At 46.3% G+C, this 22,858-nt stretch overlaps 1 long non-coding RNA gene across 1 annotated transcript; it reads right to left on the bottom strand.

Moving 5' to 3' along the window:
- Positions 1–1,363: 1,363 nt before the first annotated feature.
- On the bottom strand, positions 1,364–17,917 carry LOC116984587. The gene is made up of 3 exons (XR_004415076.1): positions 17,906–17,917; positions 14,710–14,713; positions 1,364–1,473 (listed from the first exon to the last, which is right to left on the bottom strand). It is a non-coding gene; the product is annotated as an uncharacterized LOC116984587 (long non-coding RNA).
- Between the last annotated feature and the right edge of the window lie 4,941 nt (positions 17,918–22,858).

The raw sequence follows: 22,858 nt of genomic DNA, 5'->3' as shown, positions 1-22,858 counted from the left end.
GGGACTAGTGTAGCTGGGCCGTGTTGGCCGGTGTGGGCAGGTTGGGCTAAAGGGCCTGTTTCTATACTGTAACACTCTATGACTCTAGTCACAAGTTCACATTTATTGCCACATGCACCAATTAACGTACTGTGAAATTTGACTTACCATGCAGCCATACAAACAAAAGGGCACAATACACATAGAATATAACATGAACATCCACCACAGTGGAATCAACATTCTTGTTCATCCGTGGTCGGGGCCATGAACCCTCCGCAGTCGCCGCTACGGACGGCCCGATGTACAGGCCCTCTCGTCTGGATGCTCAAAACTCCGACGTCGGGATGGATGGACACGCCGTGGCTTGGAGGTCCCGAATCGGCCACTTCCTACCGGAGACCGGGGCTTCACGATGTAATAGGTCGGCGGTCGGAGTTCTTAAAGTTCACATCGCGCCCGTGGCTAGAAGCTCCGCAGACCGCTGCTTCGGTATGTTATAGGCCGCAGGCCAGCAATTGGAGCACTTCTTCTAGCGACCCCCAGCGAGGGGTCACCTGGATCCGTGATGGAAAATCCGTGCTGTGCCCACTGCTGAAGCTCTGGACCCGACTCCGGGAGAGGCCATCCAATATAATTTTTCACCGCCACTAAGGTATCTGCTTTAAACATCACACCCGACAGCATGTTCTAGGCACTCATCACCTTCTGCGTAAAAGACTTGCACCGCACTTCCCCTTTAAACGTTATCCTTCTTACCTGAAAGATATGCCCACTAGTATTTGATATTTCCATGCTGGTAAAAAGATTCAGACTATCTACTCTTTCTATGCCTGTCATCATTTTATATACGTCTAAGCGGTCTCCCCACAACCTCCGGAGTTACAGAGAAAACAGTCCAAGCCTGTCCAACCTCTCCCTGGAGCTAATTCCCTCTAATCCAGACATAATTCTGGTAAAGATAGGTACAAAATGCTGGAGTAACTCAGTGGGTCAGGTAACATCTTGCCTGATGCAGTCTGAGCCGCTGTGTGTCTCCAGCATTTTGTACCTATCTTCAGTATAAACCAGCATCTGAGGTTCCTTCATAAGGTCATGTTATAGGCGCAGAATTAGGCCATTTAGCCCATCAAGTCTCATCATCATCGGTGGTCACTCGAAACGAGTATGACTGTCCACTCATGGAGGAGGCCAGTGCGTGACTTTGTTTAACGTGGGGAGACTGGTGCACAGACAGCCACCACACGGTCCTTGATAGATCTGGGTCAGAATACAGTGGCATGGAGTCCCAGACGACCAGGGACCCTTTTCTGCTGCAGCCTTCATCCGCCTTCCCAGCCGTTATGACGCTCCACTAAAATCAGCCATCATCCTCCACCTGTTCCAGCCCATCAGGTCTACTCCGCCGTTCAATCATGGTTGATCTCTCTCTCCCTCCTAACCCCATTCGCCTGCCTTCTCCCCATAACCACTGGCCCTTGTACTAATCAAGTACTTATGTGTACTAATGTGTACTTCCTACAAATCATTCTGCTGAACTTCCTCTGCATTGTTTGCAAAGCTTCCATATCTTTCCTGTATTGGGGCCACCAGAACCGCACACAATAGTCCCAATGCGGCCTAACTGAAGACCTATAAATCTGCATCATGACTTACTGACTCTTATACTCAATACCCTGACCCATGAAAGCCTCCATCCCTTAAGCCTTCTTTACCACTCTATCTATTTGTATTGCCACTTTCAGGGAGTTATGGACTTGGACCCCAAGATACACAGAATGATGCACAGAATCTCTTGCCCAGAGTAGGGGAATCGAGGACCAGAGGACATAGGTTCAAGGTGAAGGGGAAAAGATTTAATAGGAATCTGAGGGGTAACCTGTTTATACAAAGGGTGGTGGGTGTATGGAACAAGCTGCCAGAGGAGGTAGTTGAGGCTGGGACTATCCGAACGTTTAAGAAACAGTTAGGCAGGTACATGGATAGGACAGGTTTGGAGGGATATGGACCAAGCGCAGGCAGATGGGACTAGTGTAGAAGGGACATGCTGGCCGATGTGGGCAAGTTGGGCTGAAGGACCTGCTTCCACACTGTATCACTCCATGAATCTTTGATACCTTTTTTACACAGAGGGTTTACACAGCACGTTTTTTACACAGAGGGTGGTGAGTGGTTGGAATTAGCTGCCAGGGGTGGTGGTGGAGTCAGATATGACAGAGGCATTTTTAGAGGTTAGAGATACAGCGCGGACACAGGCTCTTCTGCCCACCAAGTCCGCACCGACTACATACACTACACACGAGGGACAATTGACAATTTGTACTGAAGCCAATTGACCCACAAGTTTGTGCATCTTTAGAGTGTGGGCTGAAAATGCAGCGCATTTAGAAAACCCACTCAGTCACAGGGAGAACATACAAACTCTGTACAGACAGCACCTGTAGTCAGGATCGAACTCGGGTCTCTGGCGCTGTAATGCAGTAACTCTACCACTCGATGGCTGCACCACTGTATTACCCAAGTTTAATAGACATGGAGTCATAGACGCATACAGTGAGGAAACAAACCCTTCGACCCAACTTGCCTATACGGCCAATATGTCCCAGCTACACTAGTCCTACCTGCCCACGTTTGGTCCATATCCCTCCAAACTTGTCCCATCCATGTACCTGTCAAACTATTTCTTTAATGTTGGAATATTCCCTGCCTCAACTACCTCGTCTAGCAGCTTGTTCCATACACCCACCACCTTTTGTGTGAAAACGTTACCCCTCAGATTCCTATTAAATCACTTTCCCCTTCACCTTAAACCCACAGTATGTCTTCTGGTCCTCAATTCACCTACTCTGGGCAAGTGACTCTGTGCGTCTACCCGATCTATTCCTCTCATGATTTTATACACCTCTATAAGATCACCCCTCATCCTCCTATGCTCCAATGAATAGAGTCCCAGCCTACTCAACCTCTCCCAATAGCTCAGATCTAGTAGTTCTAGCCTTGGCAACATCCTTGTAAACCTTCTCTGTACCTTTTCCAGCTTGACAATATATTTTCTATTACGCAGTGCTCACACAGTACTCTGAATGCGGCCTCACCAACATCTTATACAACTGCAACATTACTGGAGCGTCACAATAGACAATAGACAATAGGTGCAGGTGTAGGTCATTCGGCCCTTCAAGCCAGCACCACCATTCAATGTGATCATGGCTGATCATCCACAATCAGTACCCCGTTCCTGCCTTCTCCCCATATCCCCTGACTCCGCTATCTTCAAGAGCCCTTTCTAGCTCTCTCTTGAAAGTACCCAGAGAACTGGCCTCGAACGCCCTCTGAGGCAGAGAATTCCACAGACTCACAACTCTCTGTGTGAAAAAGTGTTCACTCATCTCCATTCGAAATGGCTTACCCCTTATTCTTAACGGCTGGGAAGGCGGATGAGGCTGCGGCAGAATAAGGTCTCCGGTCGTCTTGGACTACATGCCACTGGATCCCGACCCAGATCTGTTAAGGACTGCGGGGTGGCTGTCTGTGCTCCTGTCTCCCTATGTTAAACAAAGTCACGCACAGGTGTCCTCCATATAGGGAATAGCACCCTGGAGACACCCATGGTCAGCCATGACAGAAGGGGGCCTAAGAAGAAAGAAAGGAGGATATGGATTAAGTGCAGGCAGATCATAGTTGGTCCTGGCATAATGTGGAGCATTGTGACTGAAGCCACTACTCCTGGGCGGTACTGCTGCGCTATGCTCTAGGAATCCTTGTTTATTCCATTTGACTTTTCTGGGAGAGTGTAAGTAAAGGAAATGAATGACAATAGGGAACAAACAAAAGAATACTGGAACTAAGAGAAGCAGACATAACAGCTGCTGAGAGTCTGAAATAACAGGAAATGCCCTGCAGATCAGACAGCATCTGTGGGGAAAGATAAAATGAGTGGGTGCCACTTTCTGACACAAAGAGGAAAGGCCAACGTTCCTAAATGGTTTTAGACATGGATTTTTAATAGGATATTTTGTCAGTTCTTAAAAATCAGATAGTAAGTTTGCAAAGTAAATTAATGATTAGTATGGATGTCATTCTTCTTCCTTCGTGTGGCATGCACAGCCTAAAGTTGTAGGACAACTTGTACTACTTGATCTTCTGTTTGTGCACGTCTAGTTGATTGCATTAGTCGAAACAGGGCGGACCACGTGAAGGTTGCAATCTTCCACCCCTGGATGTCATGAGTTATGGGGAGAAGGCAGGAGAATGGGGTTAGGAGGGAGAGATAGATCAGCCATGATTGAATGGTGTAGACTTGATGGGCCAAATGGCCTAATTCTACTCCTATTCCTTAGGAACTTATGAAAAGCAGTTCTGATGAAGGGTCTTTCAACTGAAACGTTCACGCTGTTTCACTTTTCACCGATGACACTGGACCTGCTGAGCATTTTCTGGGGATTTCTTCAGATTTTTTAGCATCTGGATTTTCTTTTTCTTTTGTCAGACACTTCAAGGCGTTGCTTTTTGTGTGTATTGACTCAATAGGACAACTCCCCACAGATCAGAATAGGATTGGATGGCCAATCTTTCGTGCATGTATAATTGTATCCTTGACTAAAAGATAAACTGACTCACTGTCCATCTAGTGTGAATGGGTGATTGATGGTCAGCGTGGACTTGGTGGGTGGTATGTCTTATTTTCATGTTGCATTGTTAAACTAAAATAAAACTAAAATAAACTAAAAGGCAGAGGAGGTAGTTGAAGCAGCACGGTGGCGCAGCAGTAGAGTTGCTGCCTTACAGCGCTTGCAGTGCCCGAGACCCGGGTTCAATCCCGACTGCGGGTGCTGTCTGTATGGACTTTGTACGTTCTCCCCGTGACCGCGTGGAATGTAAGTATGGACTTTGTACGTTCTCCCCGTGACCGCGTGGGATTTGTCTGAGATCTTCAGTTTCCCCCCCACACTTCAAAGACGTACAGGTTTGTAAGTTAATTGGCTTGGTATAAATGTAAAATTAGAAAAAAATCACATGTGGTTAAAGTACACATTGTCAGATTTTAATAAAGGCCATTTTTATACATTTTGGTTTCACCATGTAGAAATTACAGATTACCAATCTCATATTGTGGAGTACGGAGGCAAATAAATAAATGATGGGTCTTTGTCCCAAACATTATGGTGGGCACTGTAATTTGATGGCACCATATCTTTTGTGGTGGTTAGTAAAATACCTTTTTGGTGGTCAGATCGACTTCAGGAAGTGAAGCAGTACACAATTTTGTGCCCCATATGTGAGGATGATGTGCTGGCTCTGAAGAGGGTCCATAAGGGGTTTGCGAGAATCAACCCAAGAATGAGTGGTTAACATATGATGAACGTTTGACGGCACTGGGCCTGTTCTCATAGAAACATAGAAACATAGAAAATAGGTGCAGGAGTAGGCCATTCGGCCCTTCGAGCCTGCACCGCCATTCAATATGATCATGGCTGATCATCCAACTCAGTATCCTGTACCTGCCTTCTCTCCATATCCCCTGATCCCTTTAGCCACAAGGGCCACATCTAACTCCCTCTTAAATATAGCCAATGAACTGGCCTCAACTACCTTCTGTGGCAGAGAATTCCAGAGATTCACCACTCTCTGTGTGAAAAATGTTTTTCTCAATGGAGTTTAGAAGGATGAGGGGACACCTCAGAGAAAAGTATCGAATTGTGAAATGCCTGGATAGAGTGGATGAGGAGAGGGTATTTCCCCTAATGGTAGAGCCTAGGACAAAGCCTCAAAATAAAAGGCTCAAAATAAAAGGATGTACCTAAAAATGAGATGCGGAGGAATTTCTTTAGCAAGAATGGGGTGAATCTGTGAAATTCAGTGGAGGCTGTGGAAGCTGTCAATTGATATTTTTAAGGCAGGGATTGATAGATTCTTGATTAGTAAGGGTGTCAGGGGTTATGGGGAGAAGGCAGGAGAATGGGGTTGAGAGGGAAAGATAGATCAGCCATGATTGAATGGCAGAGCAGACTTGATGGGCCGAATGACCTAATTCTGCTCCTGTAACATGAGTTTATGAACTAGCTTTCTTGGCTCAGGCATAGATTAGATTCAACCAATTTGGCATGACTCCAATCGCACTGATGAAACACAAGGACTATCGAACAAAAATCTCAACCACAGACTTTTGAGGTATTTGGGAACTAATGGAGCTCTGGATTGTGCGTGTTATTTCTGCTGTTAACATATAGCTGGTTAATCCTCATCCAGGCAAAGGTGGTCAGAGCAATGGTGGGAAATGTTACTCCCTAATGTATTTCTCTGCTGCATGAATCATTTCTCATGGCACTCAAAGTGTGGTAAGAATAATTTGATGCAAACAAATTAATTAAGTATGAAATTTTCAGTAATTCTTCGGGCTCAAGTGTTCTTGGAAGTTCTCTTGGAAGTATGCGTGTGTGTGAGCGTGCGTGTGTGTGTGTGTGTGTGCGTGTGTGTGTGTGTGTGTGTTTGTGTGTGTGTGTGTGTGTGTGTGTGTGTGTGTGTGTGTGTGTGTGTGTGTGTGTGTGTGTGAATGCGTGTGTGCATACGTGTGTGCTTATGCTGTGATTCTACGAGACAGCATAATCATATTGTCTGCCTACTTCTTTAACAAAGTAATGATTTCATAGACTTTCATTTTGCATCATGTGCAGACACAACATGCAATGAGTGTACAGTCTTTTAAATAAACCTCCATCTCTTTGTGTACACATGCTATGTTTCAATACATTCCAAAGACATTACTTTAAAAAAAGGATGAGCAATTTATTTGAGTTGGAATGTCAACCTTTCATGAGTAAATTCCGAGAGACATTGTCACATAATGTTCTATCATGAGTTATGTCAGATGCAATCACCCACATCATACAAGATGAAACTAAACAACTAGATGATCATGTCCTCTGAGTTATTGCCATTCTGACACACTGAATTAAATCAAATCAAATGCAATGCTTGGCCTGAGCTGTCCAAATGCCACGTAAGAAATGGAAAGGACCGCTAATTGTAACGTTGTTTTAGTTTAGTTCAGTTTAGTTTAGTTTTGATTTACAGCACGGAAACAGGCCCTTCGGCCCACTGAGTCCCTGCCTACCAGCGATCCCAGCAAATGAACACTATCCTACACACTGCAGGGACAATTTATATCTCTAGAAAACCAATTAACCTACAAACCTGTACGTCTTTGGAGTGTGAGAGGAAACCGAAGATCTCGGAGAAAACCCACGCGGTCCCGGGGAGAACGTACACACCCGATACAGATAGCACCCATAGTCAGGATCGAACCTGGGCCGTCCACAGTGTACATATACATGATACAGGGATTATCACTGCATTTCGGTGTCTCTGTACTGTACACTGCACAATGACAATAAAGTTTGAATCTGAATCTGAATCTGAATCTGATTAACGTTTAGTGCAGGATAATGTTCGGTAACCTCCGTTTAAAGGTAGTCCGAACGGCTCCAATGAGGTAGATAGTAGCTCAGGACCACTCTCTCATTGTTGATGGGATGGTTCAGTTGCCTGTTCAGAGCTGGGAAGAAAGTGTTCCTAAATCTGGAGGTGTACGTTTTCACATTTCTCTACCTCTTGCCTGATGGGAGAGGGGAGAAGAGGGGTGTGAGACTTGTCCTCGATTGTGCTGGTAACCTTGTGAGGTGCAAATGTAGTCAATGGAATGGAGGTTGGTTTGTGTAATGGTCTGGACTGGATGCATCCCGATAAAATGCATTCTACAACGCATCTGTGGAAATAAATATGTGTGTGTGTGTAGGATAGTGTTAGTGTATGGGGTGATTGCTGTTCGGCGCGGTCTCGGTGGGCCGAAGGGCCTGTTTCTGTGCTGTACCTCTAAAGTTTAAAGTAAAGAGACATGTAAAGGACAGGTTTAGAGGGAAATAGGCCAAACACAGGCAGATGGGACATGTTGGTCGGCAAGTTGGGCCGAAGGGCCTGTTACCACGCTGTATGACTATGACTCTATGGTAATCATAAACTACCATGGTATTAATTATTTTCCCGAGTACTGTATCTTAAGTGATCTAAATTGATGGAAGATGTTAATTTTTTGCTTTTTGAAAGGGAACTTTCCCCGGCATTTCTCTGTAAGTTCAAGAGGATAAAATATAATTCAGCTATTGTGTAGAAAGGAGCTACAGATGTTGGTTTATACCGAAGATAGACACAAAGTGCTGGAGTAACTCAGCGACTCAGGCCGCATCATTGGAGAAAAAGGTGATGCTTCAGTTCGGGACACTTCCTCAGACTGAAATTATCTATTTATATATAATTATATTTAATTGTCTGTAATCAAACGAATTTTACTTATGAACAATAATAAACTGCAGGAACATATCTGCCATCAAAATATTTTTTAAATCTTTGTTTTTCCAGCTCTTTATTTTATTAAATATTGCCCAGTCACGAACATAGAGGAACCTCAAAGAGTCCCAGTTAAGTCCTGTGAGCTAGTGTCAGAGTACATATGTTTGTGGAATACAGGGCTGAGCATGAGAACTGCTTCTCATCTGGATTACATTGGTTATATTTCCTGTGCGTAGGAAAGTAAATGTTCCAAATGTTTCCAGATCAGACAGCAGTAATATTCAGTGTGATATTCATATAATCTGTACAAAATGGAAAACCACATGGAATATGATTAGACTTCAGTTTTGCCTACTTTTTTCAACAGTGTAAAAGCATTCAAAGTGCCGTGAGTCCTCCTTGATAGCTCTTCTCTTATTGTACCTGCTCTTTCTCTTCCTTTTTCTCTTTCTCATACTCTCTTTCTCCCTCTTTCCTAGTTTAGTCTAGAGATACAGCACGGAAACATGCCCTTCGGCCCACCGAGTCTGCACTGACCAGCGATCCCCACACATTAACTACACACGCACACAGTAGGGACAATTTGCATTTATACCCAAGCCTATTGACCTACATACCTGTACATCTTTGGAGTGAGGGAGGAAAACGGAGATTCGCGGAGAAAGCCCCACGCAGGTTTCTCACGGGGAGAACGTACAAACTCCGTACAGACAACACCAGTAGTCGGGATTGAACCCGGGTCTCTGGCTCTGCAAGCGCTGTAAGGCAACCCTCTCCCTCTTGGTCTGTCTGCCTCCATCAGACCATCTGTTGACTCAATCTCTCTGTCTCTGTCTCTCTATCTCTCTTTACCTATCTCTGTTTCTGATTCCTTTGTCTTCCTGTCTCATAATGAAACAGTGAAACATTATGTGTATCAAATAACCGATCTCTGTCTCCAGCTCTGTCTCTAACTTTTTGTTTCCTGTCTGACTTGCTCCCATACTGTGTCCAACGTTCTTCACACGGAACACAGTATGGGAGCACCGGGATACCTACTGGCCCTGGTGGACAGAAGATAATCGATCACACAGTTGGGGCTGGTTGCAGAAAGCAGCAGCCAAAGTGGGGCCCCTATATCTGGATTCAATGTCGCAAGAGCTTTAACCATATGATTTGGACAAACGGACAAAATGGGACATTCATCTATGTCCTCGTCAGTGGGTGGTTAAAGGGCATCTATGTGTACTGAGAGAGTGGGGGTGTGTCTGTGTGGGTGCAAGTAGCGTTGTTTCAGGTGTATGCGTTGTGCGTGTGTGTACAGAAGGTGCTTCAGCGGGTTTATGAGACCATATGTGAGCATGGGTAAGTGTGTGTGTGTGAGAGAATGAGTGGTGGGTGTGAGAATTGGTATGCATGTGTGTGTACCCATTGGGATGGATTTTAGCATGTGCGTGTGTGTGTGTTTGTGAGACGGTGTGGTGGGTGTGAACATTTGTATGCACGTGTGTGTATCCATGGGGGTGGATTTGAGATAGTATGTGCGAGTGTGTGCATGTGTGTGTGCGTGTGTATGTTTGTGTGTATGTTTGTGTGCGCCTGTGGGCGTGTGCGTGCGCATGCACGTGTGTGAGTGTGTATGTGCGTGAGTGTGGGCGTTTTGTGTTGGTGTGATTGTGTGTGCACGTTTGTATGTGTGAGTGTGTACGTGAGTGTGTGTGTGTTTTTGTGTGTGCATGAGTGCGCGCGTGTGTGAATGTATGTGTGCGTTTCGGTCTCCCATTATCAGAAGGGTGCCTGCTCAAATAACCACAGATATGATTGTGGCATTTAAGAGGCTTTTAGATAGGCACATGGAAGTTCAGGGAATAGAGTGGGTCACTTACAGGCAGATGAGATTAGGCACATACATACGTAGGGAATGGAGAGGAATGGATTTTGTACAGGCAGATAAGAGTTGGTCTTGGCATCATGTTCGGAACAGACATTTTTGGGTTAAAAGACCTATTCTGGTGCTGTACTGTTTTATGTTCTATGTGAAATAGAATTGCAAGTTGTCATACTGACTCAAAAGATAATGCAAGCAGCGTCTACAATTCACACCAATTAACTCTTAGTTTAATCAGGACACCGCAGATAGTTGATTTAATTACAAATTGCTGCTTGAATACCCGTGGCTTTGACACACCAGTTAAGGTTACCTTTAATTTAATAGAGATCTTTGAGATTAAGAATGATTTTGTTAAAGTCAATAATGATGAATTGTCTCCAAGAGGCAAGAAAATGGAACCAGGAGGGTGCCAATGTAAAATGGCTGTGAAATAAAATTAAGGACATGATTATTTGGACAGAGGATAGTTGAAATGTGATTTCAACTATTTCCAATGAAAAACCAAGCGCAGGCACGGCGATCATTTCGCTGAACACCTCCGCTCAGTCCGCCCAAACCTACCTGATCTCCCGGTTGCTAAACACTTTAACTCCCCCTCCCATTCCCACACTGACCTTTCTGTCCTGGGCCTCCTCCATTGTCAGAGTGAGGCCCAGTGCAAATTGGAGGAACAGCACCTCATATTTCACTTGGGTAGCTTACACCCCAGCGGCATGAACATTGACTTCTCTAACTTCGTAACCCTCTCTCTCAATCCCCTCCTCCTTCCCAGTTCTCCCATCTTCTTCACCCAGAGAGTTGTGAATCTGTAGAATTCTCTGCCACAGAAGGCAGTGGAGGCCAATTTACTGGATGTTTCCAAGAGAGAGTTAGATTTAGATCTTAGGAATCAAGGGATATGGGGAAAAAGCAGAAACTGGGTACTGATTTTAGATGATCAGCCGTGATCATATTGAATGGCGGTGCTGGCTCGAAGGGCTGAATGGCCTGCTCCTGCAGCTATTTTTCTATGTTTCCTTGTTTTTCTATGTTTCTACCAGTCTTACTGTCTCCAACTACTTATTTTTAATCTCTGTACCGCTCACTCCCCTGACATCAGTCTGAAGAAGGGTCTCAACCCGAAACGTCACCCATTCCTTCTCTCCAGAGATGCTGCCTGTCCCGCTGAGTTACTCCATCATTTTGTGTATATCATTGAAATGTGATGTTCCCTGCCACAAACCCATTCCTAATGGAGAAACCTTTTTAAATGGAACATTTAATAGTTGCTTGAAAAAGATGTCGAGAAGACAGATGGTTTATATGAACTAGAAACTGACACAGATGGATACAAATAGTTGCCTCTTCCCCACAATATTCACAGTTCTTCTGACTAATCTGATGTGGATGCTGGCTGCCTTTATTGAGGCAGTGACTCCTGTAAACCCTTCGGTAGTGGGGAGGTAGCTGTGCTGGACTGGGCAGTGTTCACCACTTTTTGCAATCTTCTTAAATCCTGGGCAATCGAGTTGCTAAACCAGTCAATATGCAATGGTAGAGCTGCTGCCTTCGACCCAAAATAAATCTGGGTTCCATCATGACCACGGGTTCTGTCGGTACGGAGTTTGTATATTCTCCCTGTGACCGCGTGGGTTTTTCCTCGGTGCTCCGGTATCCTTCCGCATTTCAAAGACATATAGGTTTGTAGTTTAATTGTGAAATGTCCCTAGTGTGTGTAGGCTGTTGCAACTGTTCGGGGTGATCGCTGGTCGGAGTGGACTTGATGGGCCTGTTCCCGGACTGTATTTCTGTATCTCCAAATATTTATTGCTTCATTTGTAAAGGTAGTTTCCCAAGTAAAATCCACAAAGTTTAGATGCTCTGTTCATTTTATCTTGGAAGCATTACTTTATTTTGATTTAGAATAGCAAACCTTCCTTCCAATACAGTTTGGATTAAATTATTGAATAGGTGCCCCTTAATGTGCCAAAGAGCAACTAAATTTTAGTCTAGTTCAGCATGGAAACAGGTCCTTCAGCCCAACAACTCCACGCTGACCAGCGATCCCTGCACATTAACACTATCCTACACACACTAGGGACAATAGGCTGGCAACCGGAAGGTAGCCGGTTCGAATCCCGCTTGGAGTGCATACTGTCGTTGTGTACTTGGGCAAGACACTTCACCCACCTTTGCCTGTGTGTGAATGTGTGTGAGTGATTGGTGGTAGTCGGAGGGGCCGTAGGCGCAGATTGGCAGCCACGCTTCCATCAGTCTGCCCCAGGGCAGCTGTGGCTACAGAAGTAGCTTACCACCACCGAGTGTGACTGAGGAGTGAATGAATAATGCGATGTAAAGCGCCTTGAGTATTAGAAAGGCGCTATATAAATCCCATCCATTATTATTATTATTAATTTACATACATACACCAAGCCAATTAACCTACATACCTGAACGTTTTTGGAGTGTGAGAGGAAACCGAAGATCTCGGAGAAAACCCCCGCGGTCACGGGGAGGACGTAAAAACTCCGCACAGACAGCACCAGTAGTCTGGATCGAGCTCGGGTCCTTGGCGCTGCAAACGCTGTTAGGCAGCAATCCTCCCGCTGCCCCATTGTGCCCCATCGCCCGATCATAATCTATTCTTTGTGACTCCCCTCTTGGGATTGCATCTAGAAGCTGCCATAGAAACATAGAAACATAGAAAATAGGTGCAGGAGTAGGCCATTCGGCCCTTTGAGCCTGCACCGCCATTCAATATGATCATGGCTGATCATCCAACTCAGTATCCTGTACCTGCCTTCTATCCATACCCCCTGATCCCTTTAGCCACAAGGGCCACATCTAACTCCCTCTTAAATACTGCCAATGAACTGGCCTCAACTACCTTCTGTGACAGAGAATTCCACAGATTCACTGCTCTCTGTGTGAAAAATGTTTTTCTCATCTCGGTCCTAAAAGATTTCCCCCTTATCCTTAAACTGTGACCCCATGTTCTGGACTTCCCCAACATCTGGAACAATCTTCCTGCATCTAGCCTGTCCAACCACTTAAGAATTTTGTAAGTTTCTATAAGATCCCCCCCTCAATCTTCTAAATTCTAGCGAGTACAAGCCGAGTCTATCCAGTCTTTCTTCATATGAAAGCCCTGCCATCCCAGGAATCAGTCTGGTGAACCTTCTCTGTACTCCCTCTATGGCAAGAATGTCTTTCCTCAGATTAGGAGACCAAAACTATACACAATTGCCATGCTGTATGCTCAGGTTGCCAATGGTGACCTGGCATTACCATACATCATCATGAATTTTTCACACGCATTACAAATTCAGGCCTTTGCTTCAAAAGTATTAAGCTGAACTATCCATGAACTGAGCATGGTAAGCAAGGGTCCATTATGTAGAATCAGCCACTCTGTCCCTCAGGCCTCTTCTGCCGTTCAATCAAGTAAACAACTGATCTGAATATTTTACTGTTGCTGCTGCTTGTCTTTCTCCAGGCACCACTTGAGCCCAGAAATGAATGCCAGGAAAGCACATTTATTGAACCATCAGCGTGTGCAGTCTTAGCTGGGAGATGTTAGAGAGTTAGATATAACCCTCGAGGGATATGGGGAGAGAGCAGGAACGGGGCACTCATTTTGGATGATCAGCCACGATCATATTGAATGGCGGTACTGGCTCGAAGGGCCTACTCCTGCGCCTATTTTCTATGTTCTATGTTTCTATGTTATCACCTGCTGTCTTGCAAAGCGACTTGGATTTAAATCCATCCCTGATTATTATAGTACATTGAACAAAGAAAGGTTCAGCACACAAACAGGCCCTTTGGCATATATCTATGCTGCTCATAATGTTATACTTCTATTGCTGTTATTATTACAACAATTACTGATAGTCATGGAGTCATAGAGACAGAGAGTGCTACAGCGTGGACACACTCCCTTCAGCCCAACTTGTCCACACTGGCCGACATGTCCCAGCTACACCAGTCTCACCTGCCTGCATTTGGTCCATATCCTTCCAAATCATATCCTTCCCTCCAGATCTATCGAAATCGCTGCCTCAAAAAGGCAGCCAACATCATCAAAGACCCACACCATCCTGGCCACACACTCATTTCACCACTACCATCGGGAAGAAGGTACAGGAGCCTGAAAACTGTAACGTCCAGGTTCAGGAACAGCTGCTTCCCCACACTCATCAGGCTATTAAACACGACAACAAATAAGCTCTGAACTGCAACAGACTATAACTATTATTGCACTAGATTTGTTTAATTATTGAGTATGTGTGTGTATGTGTATATATACACACTGAGCATTTATCTTTTTTCTCCCGTTATGTACTATGTTTACATATTCTGTCGTGCTGCAGCAAGTAAGAATTTCATTGCCCTATCTGGGACACATGACAATAAAACACTCTTCTTGACTATTCATGTACCTGCCTAACTGTTCCTTAAATACTGGGATCGTCCCAACCTCAACTACCTCCTCTGGCAGCTTTCTCCCACCAACCTTTGCGTGAAAACGTTACCCCCCTCACCTGTATCCACCTATCACTCACCAGGCTTTGCACCACCCCCACCTCTCTTTCCCAGTTTTCTCCCCCCTACTCCATCAATCTGAAGAAGGGTCCCGCCCCGAAACAACGTCTGTCCATTCCCTCCACAGATGCTGCCTGAGTGGCTGAGTTCCCCCAGCACTCCGTGCTTTGCTCAAGATTAAAGGAGGTGGGCGGCGCGACTCTCGTCAGCAGCAGCCTCTGCAGTCCGTCTGTGTTTTATTATTTTTTGTCTCGTTTTTATGTAGTTTTTGTTATTTTTTTTGTTGGGGTATGTGTGTGGGGGGGGGGGGGGGGGGTGGGGGTGGTGTGTGGGGGAGGGGGTAACTTTAAAATCTTTCCCCTGCGCGGGAGACCCGACCTTTTCTTTGTCGGGTCTCCGTTGTCGTTGGGGCTGCAACGTGGAGCGGCCTCCAACAGGAACGACCTGGGTTCCAGCTGCGGAGCTGCCGACTACTCACCGTCACGGGGCAGGCCGAGTCCGGAGCGGGTGGAGCTGTGGTGGAGCGCTGCTGCCACCCGACCTCCGGAGTTTCGGAGGCTGCAACTGCGGGTTTGGCAGACGGCGGCACCGGGAGCCCGCGGGTCCCTGGAGGGAGACCGCTTTTCGGGGCTTCCGCAGCGGCGACTTCTCCCGCCCGAGTTGCGGGGTTGAAGAGCTCCTGGAGCGGGGCCTACATCATCGCCCCCGCGTGGCTTGGAATGGCCGCGGGACTTTGTGAGCGCACGCCGGGGGCTCTAACACCAAGACCCGGTGCACGACCTTGCATCACCCGGCGTGGCTTTAATGGCCGCGGGACAATCGCCATCGCCAGCCGGGGGCTTTGACTTTGACTCTGACTCTGACATCGGGGGGGAGAGTGCAGTGGAGAGATAAGTTTTTTTTTGCCTTCCATCACAACGATGTGATGGATGTTTGTGTAAACTGTGTTGTGTCTCGGGTCTTTTTGTTTTGTAATGTATGGCTGCAGAAACGACATTTTGTTTGTACCTCAAGGTGTCCAAATGACAATAAATTGAATTGTATTGTATTGTATTGTAAGATTTGCAGTATCTACAGTTCCTTGCCTCTGTCTCACTGACTCTGCTTCCACTGCACTCTCACCGAGACGCTGAGACAGCCTAACGTTGGAGGACAACTTGTTCTATTTGATCTTATTTGATTGTGCACGCCGGGTTGATTGCATTAGTCGAAACAGGGCGAACCACGTGAAGGTTGCAATATCCCACCCCACCATACTACTAGAGGAGAGAAAATAGAATGAAATATGTGGTTACGAAGAAGCAACTAAAAGATTTTTAGACGGTTTTAAACATGGGCCAGGCAGCTGACAAGGCTGCTGGCAGTGCGATGAAAGGTAGGGTTGTGCAGGAAACCAACTGGGCTGCAGGTAATGTCAAGTATCTCACACATCCAGCATATGAATAGCTTGCCGATATTTGCGAGCTACGCTGTGACATAACTGAGAGCACGTACTACTGCAGAACACAATTGTTCAGATTAGTTTAGTTTAGTTTAGAGATACAACACTGAAACATGCCCTTCGACCCATCAAATCCGCACCGACCAGCGATCCCTGCACATTAACACTATCCTACACACACTTGGGACAATTTACTTTTTATTGTATACCAAGCCAATTAACCCACAAACTTAAAACTTTGGAGTATAGGAGGAAAGCGAAGATCTCGGAGAAAGCCCACGCGGTCACAGGGAGAACATACAAACTGCGTACAGACAGCACCCGTAGTCGGGATCAAACCCAGGTCAATGCCGCTGCAAGTGCTGTAAGGCAGCAACTCTACCGCTGCGCCACCATGCCACCCAAACATCCTACAATTATATTTTACATTGTTTCCACAGCCTGCTGGATAAGGAACCTGAAATAAGGCAACTATTTCTGCTGGGTGCCCCACGGTTGAACCTGACATACATTAATCAGCAGTTACAACACTCTTTGGTGCTGTCCATTAAGTTGTCCCACTGACTTTATTGTTAGCTCAGACTGCACTTTGAATGAACTTCCCAACCAGAAAATAAATCAGTGGCGGCTGTGCACCAAACAGCCAGAGGGAATGGTGAACGTTCTCAGAGAGGTGAGACAGTAGAAGCAATCTGAAAACTAAATGCACTTATCTCTACAGGACCCGCTGCTCATTTAGAAAGAAAACATTTCTCGATGTACAAATACTAAACATCACTCAGTCTCCCTTGGGACCGCTGGAGCATTCTTTTCATTCAGACAGTTGTGAGTGTGTGGAATTCTCTTCCTCAGAGGGCGGTGGAAGCCGGTTCTCTGGATACTTTCAAGGGAGAGTTAGATAGGGCTCTTAAAGATAGTGAAGTCAGGGGATATGGGGAGAAGGCAGGAACAGGGTACTGATTGTGGATGATCAGCCATGATCACATTGAATGGCGGTGCTGGCTCGATGGGCCAAATGGCCTACTCCTACACCTATTGTCTATTGAATGGCGGTGCTGGCTCGAAGGGCCGAATGGCCTACTCCCGTACCTATTGTCTATTGTTTATTGTCTATTGTCCTATTCCTGAAACACACACGTTGAAATATTAAAAGAGAAAATAACTTGGATCGCGAACCAGAGGGCATAGGTTTAAGGTGAAGGGGGAAAAAGATTTCACTGGAACCTGAGTGGTAACATTTTCACACAAAGGTAGTGGGTGTATAGAACCAGCTGCTGGAGCAGGTAGTTGAGGCAGGTACTATTGCACCATTTAAGGAGAAATTAGACGGGTTTATGGAAAGGACAGGTTTAGAGGGATTTGGGCCAAATGCAGGCAAGTGGGTCTAGTGCAGATGGAACATGTTGGCCGGAGTGGGAAAGTTGGACTGAAGGGCCTGTTTGCACACTCTATGACTCAGACAGAGCACCAGGAGTTTATTGACAGCAGAATACTTTTTGCTGATCATAGAGTCATAGAGTGATACTGTCCTATCCATGTACCTAGCTAACTGCTTCTTAAACGATGGGATAGTCCCAGCCTCAACTACCTCCTCTGGTAGCTTGTTCCATACACCCACCACCCTTTGTGTGAAAAACATACCCATCAGATTCTTATTAATCCTTTCCTCTTTATAACCATATAACCATATAACAATTACAGCACGGAAACAGGCCATCTCGACCCTTCTAGTCCGTGCCGAACACGTATTCTCCCCTAGTCCCATATACCTGCGCTCAGACCATAACCCTCCATTCCTTTCCCGTTCATATAACTATCCAATTTATTTTTAAATGATAAAAACGAACCTGCCTCCACCACCTTCACTGGAAGCTCATTCCACACAGCCACCACTCTCTGAGTAAAGAAGATTTATCTTGAACCTATGTCCTCTGGTCCTCGATTCACCTGCTCTGGTGTAAGAGACTCTGTTGGCGATGTATTGGAGAAATGGTAGTCAATGTTCAAACAACAATGCCCCACAAACAGCAATGAGATAACGCCAAGATGGAGGGTCTTAATGATTGATGAATACATTTTATTCCTGCTCTTCAAGAACTCCTCCTCTGGATATGGACACCCAAGCCAGTGCCAGTCCCATGCCCGGACAAAGGAGGAAGGTTGGGTGTAGAGCTAGGACCCCTACCCCGTAAAACCCAAAACCCACTATGTAAGCAGCAAGCATCAACTATACTGGAAACCGGCGTGAGAGATGGATCTTGTCCCCAACATGTATGACGAGCTCGGGCCGAAGCCTCCGGCAAACCTATCGAGGGTGAAAGACGTCGCACATAACCGAACAGAATGGCGAAAGCTTGCTGCCCAATGCACTCAACAGTGTTGGAGGAACTAAGTCTGTGTCTAAATCTTCAATAAGTGCTGTTAAATGTTTTATGTTCATATGAGTGGCCGGACAATACCTCATCTGAAAAATGGCACTCAAGAGATTACGAGGATGCATGACCGTACTTTAATGATGGTGTGAAGGAGGGGAGAGGGGCGCAGAGGAGAGGTGTGCAAATTGAAATCCAAAGCATAGGGTCCAGAGCTGAGAGCTGAGTCTCTATAAGGCGCAGGTAAAGTAAGCATGCAGGTACAGCAGGCAGTGAAGAAAGCCAATGGCATGTTGGCCTTCATAACAAGAGGAGTTTAATATAGGAGCAAAGAGGTCCTTCTGCAGTTGTACAGAGCCCTAGTGAGACCACACCTGGAGTATTGTGTGCAGTTTTGGTCCCCTAATTTGAGGAAGGACATTTTTGCTATTGAGGGAGTGCAGCGTAGGTTTACAAGGTTAGTTCCCAGGATGGCGGGACTGTCATATGCTGAGAGATTGGAGCAGCTGGGCTTGTACATTCTGGAGTTTAGAAGGATGAGAGAGAATCTCATTGAAACATATAAGTTTGTTAAGGGCTTGGACACGCTAGACAATAAACAATAGACAATAGGTGCAGGAGTAGGTCATTTGGCCTTTCGAGCCAGTACCACCATTAAATGTGATCATGGCTGATCATCCCCAATCAGTACCCCGTTCATGCCTTCTCCCCATATCCCCTGACTCCGCTATTTTTAAGAGCCCTATCTAGCTCTCTCTTGAAAGCATCCAGAGAACCTGCCTCCACCGCCCTCTGAGGCAGAGAATTCCACAGACTCCCCACTCTCTGTGAGAAAAAGTGTTTCCTCGTCACCGTTCTAAATGGCTTACTCCTTATTCTTAAACTGTGGCCCCTGGTTCTGGACTTCCCCAACATCGGGAACATGTTTCCTGCCTCTAGCATTTCCAGGCCCTTAAAAATCTTATATGTTTCAATCAGATACCCTCTCATCCTTCTAAACTCCAGAATGTACAAGCCCAGCGACGAGGAAACACTTTTTCTCACAGAGAGTGGTGAGTCTGTGGAATTCTCTGCCTCAGAGGGCGGTGGAGGCAGGTTCTCTGGATGCTTTCAAGAGAGAGCTAGATAGGGCTCTTAAAAATAGCGGTCAGGGGATATGGGGAGAAGGCAGGAACGGGGTACTGATTGGGGATGATCAGCCATGCTCACATTGAATGGCGGTGCTGGCTCGAAGGGCCGAATGGCCTACTCCTGCACCTATTGTCTATTGTCTATTGTCTATTGTCTATTGTCTATTGTCTATTGTCTATTGTCAGGCCACATTTGGAATATTGTGATCAATATCTGAGGAAGGATGTGCTGGATCGGGAGAGGGTCCAGAGGAGATTTCATCTAAGAATGATCCCAGGAATGAGTAGGTTAACACAGTATGGTGAGCGTTTGACAGCACTGGACCTGTACTCGCTGGAGCTTAGAAGAATGAGGTGGGGGGGGGGGGGGGGGGGGGGGGGGGGGGTACCTCATTGTAACGTACAAAATTGTGAAATACTTGGATAGAATGGATATAGAGAGGATGTTTCCACTATTGGGAAAGACTAGGACCAGAGGGTCCAGGCCTCAGAATTCAAGGACGTTCATTTAGGAAGGAGATGGGGAGGAATTCCTTTAGTCAGAGGGTGGTGAATCTGTGGAAATCTTTGCCACAGAAGGCTGTGGAGGCCAAGTTAGTGGATTTCTTTGAGGCAGAGATAAATAGATTCTTGATTAGTACGGGTGTCAGAGGTTATGGGGAGAAGACAGGAGAAAGCTGTTAGGAGGGAGAGATAGATCAACCATGATTGAATGGTAGAATGGACTTGATGGGCCAAATGGCTTTATTCTGTTCTTATCACTTATGATCTTATGATCTAGACAAGAGTAGATGCAGTTACCAGAGTAGGCGCCTATGGAGGTATGTAGGATGCTTGTCAGATCAGCACTGGAGGAATTCAACGTGATAACGTGATGCCCACAGAGACCTCGTGATTAGCTGCTTCAGTAAATACTATCTCATCTTCTATTCCAAAGATCATGAGGGGGAAGTGAAAGCAGCGAGTTGGCATAGATGGGGGTTATTTTCAGACTGGAATCTAGCTGTGCCAAATTCACATCACCCATCAGTTGAATAGATATGGTTGATTTTCGCACAAGCTCGAAAGGAATTTTTTTTTTAAATTTAGAGATCCAGCGCTGTAACAGGCCCTTCAGCCCAACGAGTCCACGCCGACTGATTCAAAGATACTTTATTGTCACATGAAGTTCTTTGTTCTGCGCACAACCTCGTAAATTCATACAGCAGACCCCACCGAGGCAGCGCGCGAAAGAGTCGCCACGTTTCTGGCGTCGTCAAAGTTAAGGGCCTGTCCCACTTAGGCGATTTTTCAGCGGACTGCCGGCGACTGTCAAGTTCCCGGCACTCACCTGATAAACCGGGAACTGGAACGGCGAGTGTCAGAGTGGAACACACACACACACACACACACACACACACACACACACACACACACACACACGCACGCACGCACGCACACACACACACACACACACACACACACACACGCACGCACGCACACACACACACACACACACACACACACACACACACACACACACACACACGCACACACGCACACGCACACACGCACACCCACACACGCACACACACACAGGCACACACACACAAACACATCACAAAGGCGGGGGCCAGGGAAAGCGGAGGAGTGCTGTCTGAAATTCACAGGGTGCAAAGCCAAGGTGATACAGCCACACACCGCGATGAACAGGAAGGTTAAGACTGCTAGCATAGTGTACGGTAAGTCCTTTAAAAGAGGGGGGGAGGGGGGGAGGGGGAGAGAATAGGGGGGAGAAGGAGTGGAGACACTTTTAAGAAGCCAGACAACTTTTAAGAAGCCAGAGATACACAGCTGTGAAGTTCGGCGGGCATTTAACATTACCGGTCGGTTAACCTTGGTTCTGAAAACTCATGCTTACGTTTTTTTTCCCCAATGAGCCAATGAAAATGCAAAGGCGATTAACTAAAATTACCTACGACTAGCTCGACTACCTATAACTACATGGCGACCCCACTACAACTGCACCTACGACTACAGGATTATCGGTTTTCTCCATGGCGACCAATTTTTCGTCGCAGAAAATTTTTCAACATGTTGAAAAATTTGCGCCGACCATACTGAGAGGCCACGACTAGTTCCCAGAATGCGGGAACTCCTCGCTACCATGAAGGAGACTCACCAGAAGCCATCAGTGAACATGTGGCGAACATGTGGCGATCATGTGGCGAGCGCAGAGTCTCCTCCACTCGCCTGAAAAGTCGCTTAAGTGGGACAGGCCCTTCATAAAATGTTCGTCGAATCAGGTCTGCCGCCGCACGTGGCAGACCTCTCCCCCCCCCCCCCCCAGCGGGTCTCCCCCTCTGTTCCATGCACTCCCTCCTGCTGTGTGTCCCCCTCCATTCTCAGCGGCTCCCCAGTGGGTCCCTCTTCCGTTCTCAGCGGTCCCCTTGGTGGGACTCCCCTCTGTTTTTGGTGCCCACCTTGCCGGGTCCCTCCATTCTCGGCGGCCCCCTCAACGGTACCCCCTCCATTCTCGGTGCACCCACATTGGGTCCCCCCGAGCATCTTGGGTCCCCTTCATTCTTGGCAGCCTCCCCCAACAAGGTCCTCCTTCATTCTTGGCAGCCCACTCGACCAGGTCCCACACTATGATCTCAGCTGACCTGCTAAGTGATAGTCACCCCTTCATTGGATGTCGACTGTGGTTGATTTTGTCGAACGGAACAAACAACAAACTGTCTGCTTGTGAAATGCGGATGATTATCTGAGTAACTGCATCTATCTTGCAGGTGACACGTGTGGTATGTGCATTCGAGATCTGGTGCAAACCAAACAGAAAAGAGAAATAACCACCAGTTTTCAAAAAATATTGCCGAGGTATCTCGACTTCCCACGTCTTCCCTTTATCTGTCGCAGGATGACATATCCCCTACAGTGAAGACCTCTGGCAATGATGACCAAAGGGGTCATAAAGACAGGTGATGTCATCAAAGATCCACTCCATCCTGATCCTACTCTCATTTCACTCTGACCATCAGTAAAAAAGTACAGGAGTCTGAAAAACATGACCACCAAATTCAAACACATCTTCTCCCCAACAAATTATTCGGCTCTTGAACACTACACAAAACTAACCTCTGCAACTATTAACTTCTATGGACTATCTTTGGATGCACAAAGGATGTTTGGCTTTGCGCTAGCACTTATTTATTAA

Source organism: Amblyraja radiata, chromosome 2, assembly GCF_010909765.2.
Source record: "Amblyraja radiata isolate CabotCenter1 chromosome 2, sAmbRad1.1.pri, whole genome shotgun sequence".
NCBI lineage: Eukaryota > Metazoa > Chordata > Chondrichthyes > Rajiformes > Rajidae > Amblyraja > Amblyraja radiata.
This window is presented reverse-complemented; position numbering and strand designations above follow the sequence as displayed.